The 4799-nt window shown below is 32.2% G+C and overlaps 1 long non-coding RNA gene across 1 annotated transcript; it reads left to right on the forward strand.

The window, feature by feature from the left end:
• Positions 1-1707: 1707 nt before the first annotated feature.
• On the forward strand, positions 1708-4102 carry LOC123918558. Its single transcript, XR_006812841.1, has 5 exons — positions 1708-2019; positions 2156-2327; positions 2428-2556; positions 3401-3554; positions 3769-4102. It is a non-coding gene; the product is annotated as an uncharacterized LOC123918558 (long non-coding RNA).
• Positions 4103-4799: the final 697 nt, after the last annotated feature.

Below are 4799 nucleotides of genomic sequence, written 5' to 3' on the forward strand. Positions count from 1 at the left end.
TTACCGAGAGATCTGTCGATAGTAGAAATATTACCGGGAGAAGGGGGAGAACAACAAATCATCATGTAATAAAGCCTACATGAACAGACCCACTGACCCACATCCAAAACAAAAATGTTTCGTTGCAAAAAAGTTGTAGCGTAGCTGATCAACTGAAAAATAGAAAAAGGAAGGAACGGTTAAACTCATAGTCCTAGTCCCAGCTTGGAGGGTGTTTGTCTCTGTAATGCCACGTCGGATCTCCGTCTGCAACTCGTATCGTCATCTCCACATCCAGCGGCAAGTGATAGAAGGATCATAGTCTCCGACAGCTCAACCATTTGCGTCCACTACATATGGTTTGTCTTATTTTGGGTTCAATTTGTTTTTGTAGATTTCATTTGATAAATTTAGAGGGTAGTTTTCCAGGTGATTTTGTCATAACTTTGGGTTCATTTTCTTTTCTCAGACATTGTGTTCATTGTGATTGATGGAGATGAGAGTGTATTGAGACTTTGGGCACTGACGCAAAACATAACATTTAAGGCATCAAAGTGCAAAATATTTAGGGTAAGTTATCTAAATTAATGGATATGGATATACAACTTCATTAAATCTTATAGTATGATCGGCTTATCTTATAAGTGCTCTTAGAGTTGGAAACTTGGAATTTGGTCTAACTCAACCTTATAAAACCGACTTATAAAGTGACAAATGTCCATAGGCGGAGTTGTTAAGGGGCTGGGCAAGGCCATGATCCCGCCCCAAGTTTCAATTTTTTATAGGTATATATATATATATATAGTTTAAGATTAATATTGCTGGTTGCAATTATAAACAAATTAAGTGAAGTGACATAGTGGTAACACTACTAGAAAAAGTTTAAATACCGACGGAATTTAGAGACAGAATTTGTTTCTTCTCTATTAGAGACGGAATTAGAGACAGAAAAGAACAATCAGAGACCAAAATTAAAATATATGTATTAGTGACAGATGTTAGAGACAGAATATTCCGTCTCTAAATCATTCTGTCTCGGAATCCGTCTCTACATGATTATTTTTTTAATTATAAAAAGAAAACAATAGTTGGAGACAAATTTTAGAGACAAACTTTGGCCGTGTCTAATATTGTTCGTCTCTATATCCGTGTCTAATGAGTCAACTTGTTATTAAAATAGTCAACTTTTGTTAGAGACGAAAAAGATCTGTCTCCGAGTATTTTCGTCTCTATTGTCTGTCTCTATCCAATTAATATAATACTATTTCACTTTGGACAAATTTGTGCCCGACTGACATTATAATTTTAAGCAAATTTTTTTCAATGCCCATCCAAATTAATTATATTATTTGTTAATAACAAAGTATAATAAACACTTTTATAACCGCTCTCATAAGTTATAACTATATATAGGCAACTTGTTAGAACAGACTAGATTTGAGTGCAGTTGGTCCTTTCTGATTGCACTGCATTCGGCCACACCTGAGCCGTCCAATGCAAAATCAGATAGTTAGATTTAAAACTAAATTTGATATTTTAAAAGTAAACAAAAATATCTAATTAAACGTAAAATCTTAACCGTCCAATCTTGATCGGACATTCGATATATATTGACTGCATGGAGTTTGATGCACGGGATCGATTCCCAAAATTCAATTTTTTTTGACAAAAATCTTTAAAAATACGTAACATTTTTATTTGCCTCATTTTTTTCAATTCCACTTTCCCTCTTCTTCAATTCCACTTTCCCTCTTCTATAAAAATTGAAGCGCGTGTTTTATTTTTCTTCCCCCTTCTTTTTTAGTTTCTTTAATTTCCCCAAATTGAAACTAATCTCACTGAAACTTACCTCTCAAATTTTTTCCTCTTCTCTCTGTTAAAACCCCAAATCTTTTATTTTAACTTTATTAGGGTTTGAACTATTGTTGTATTCTAAAGTATTGCAAGATTAAACATCTTGTGAAGGAAAGGATGTGGAACTACTCTTTCTTTTTAGGGTTTCGATTCAACAATTTCATTTTTTCTTTTCTATCGATTGAGGTCTCACTTTTAATTATATCAATTGTAACAACACATTCGAATTTCATCGCTTATTTTCAGTATTGTACTTGTTCTATTTTGAATTCCCAATTTAGAATTCCCATTAAGACGTTTTTGTGCTGTTTTTTTTTACCAGGTTTAGCATTTGAATTAGGGATTTGCTTTTTCAAATGGAGGACAGTGAACTTGATTTCTCACCGCTGGGTTTGCGTTCATCTTCCTCTCGCCGTTGGGTTTGCATTCATATCTCTCATCGCTGGGTTTACATTCAGTTTCTTTCACCAGTGATTATATGCAGGTCATGTCAGGTGCATTGCTTGTTTGTTTGCAATTAAATTTCGTATCAACATTAGTTTATCACCACCTACAATGTTTAAGGTTTCATTATGTTGTTATTTATTATTACAGAAGGCTTAAATAGTCAAGAGTTAGAGAGAAGGAAACCAAGGTATTTTCAAGGGTGATTAATAGAGGAAGGAAGGAATAAGAAGCAAGGATCTAGGAGTTCATTTCAATTTTCCATCTGTTTCGTTTGAGGTGAGAATTCTTACTGATTTATGTAGTTTAAGATATTGCATGTAAACTGTTTGTGAAATGTTCTTGATGCTTGTCCCTAAATGAAAATACATGAAGATAATGTCATGAGTTAGTTGCATGTTCCCTAGATGCTCATGTTCTAAATGTATTAGATGTTCATGTACTGTTACATATTTCATCAAAGTAATCCCCTCTATATAATATTGATTACCTTCACAATTTAATTTTTATTGTTCTGTTTTTTTTTTTTTTGTTTTAGTTTCATGATAGTCTTATGCCTACTAGTATAATTTTTTACCAGTCTATGAACAAAAACATCTAGTTTCTGATTTATAATGAGGTTATTGCATCTTACTAGGACCTACTTATTTTGTACAAACTAATTTATAAGAAGTTTAGTTCTGTTCATATTAGCTAGAACTGATGTATATAAGAAGTTTGAAATACCTAATTCTTCATGGTCATCTAGTTTCTTTTAATGGTCTTAATGCTATGAAACCTTAAGGTGCTTCTGCTTGTGTGCCCCAGATAGAATTCTTCTCTAGAGTTGTATTGAATATAAACTCAGAAAATTGTCCCGAATTGTGTTGTTTGGAACCTATTAATTTGAAAGAAAATAATTTACATTTTCCTATTACATTTGAAAAGGATGCTAAAGCTTCTTTGTACAAATCATGTTTGTCAGTTATGGTTGTTCCTATGTAGTTTATAAATACCTATGTCAACGTTGTACTGTGCTGGGAGAGTATGTAAATCTGTTCAAAAAATTTAGTTCTATATGTCCCTGCCAATCATGCATATCTTGATTATTCTTGCACTTATGTTTCTTTTCTGCATCTACAAGGGCTGGTGTTATTCTTTGCATTGAAAATGCAATAGCTAATTCTTGTGTTTCAAGGGAGGATTTGAACTAGATAAATGCACGTGCCACAACCACACCTGCTGAAGATCTTAAGGAGTACCACGCTTTGATTCATTGTTTTGGCCAAAATCCTAAGGTAAACTTTCTTTCATGTGTATTAATATATAGTATGATTTGCAATTAGTTTGTGGTTTGTTCCATGGCATAAGTCTGCATAATTATGCAGCAATTTGATAATGCTTTGCAAGATATCTAAAACAAATGCACAAGTTAAATCACAGTGATTTTGTTTGGATAAATTGTGACATTCACAAGAACTTAACAATTTTTTTTCCTTATAAATGCATCAGGAGATTCATCCAAGTGGTGAGGAAGGTCATGTAATGTTATTTTAGAAGGGACACATTTGGATTAGAATCTCAAGCTTCCACTGTCAAACAATCTTTGAAATCATGGCCTTCAATTTCTATTGACGTGGTATCTACAGATAAAGTTGCTGCTAAGGAGGCTAAGATTGAAGCATTAACCGTTGATGGGTGATGAAGTTTAGCTTTAGTTGCTTTCTTTGAAGTATTTTTGTTAAATCAATTATATGTATTTTTGTGTAGTGGACAACTTTAAGTTTGATATTGTTTAGTGTCATAGTGGTGCACTTGATTGTTACTTTGTAAGAATGACATATATTTGGTGTGAATCCAAAATTGATTTTCTAATATTTTAGAATTATATAAATTACATAAAGTAAATAAAAATTAATATTTGAAAAATTGTATATGCATTTAATTGCTAAATAGACAAAAAAAAAAAAATAACTTATTAGAGACGGAAAATATGTTTTGTCTCTATGGGTAAATAGACAAAATTATTTGAATTTAGAGACGGGTAATTCTGTCTCCAATAGAGACGGATTTATTGTGTTTTGAATTCAATGTTTAGAGACAAATTTTTATTTGTTAGTGACAGATAAATTCGGTCTCCAATTAGAGACGGAATATAAAATCAGTCTCTGATAGTTTAGAGACGAGGAAATTAACGACAGAATCAAATCTGTCTCTAATTCTGTCTCTAACATGCTTAGTGACGGAATATTTGCATTTTAGAGACAGATTTTGCCCGTCGGTATTTAAGATTTTTCTAGTAGTGTAAAGAAGCTTGTTTTTAATATGATGTGATGGATGTGAATTCGATTCTTGTGCTTGACAATTTTCCTTTTTAACACTATTTTTAACAAAAGCTCTATTTGAGAAGACAAATAAGATAGCTTAAAGCTTTCTGATAGGAAATTTCACGATTTCAAGAGGGACGTGTAATGTAATTCTAAGTTTATATACTTTATATCTCTTTCAATCAAAGTTTCTTATAGGTCAATTGATATTTTTTT

Source organism: Trifolium pratense, linkage group LG3 (assembly GCF_020283565.1).
Source record: "Trifolium pratense cultivar HEN17-A07 linkage group LG3, ARS_RC_1.1, whole genome shotgun sequence".
Lineage (NCBI taxonomy): Eukaryota > Viridiplantae > Streptophyta > Magnoliopsida > Fabales > Fabaceae > Trifolium > Trifolium pratense.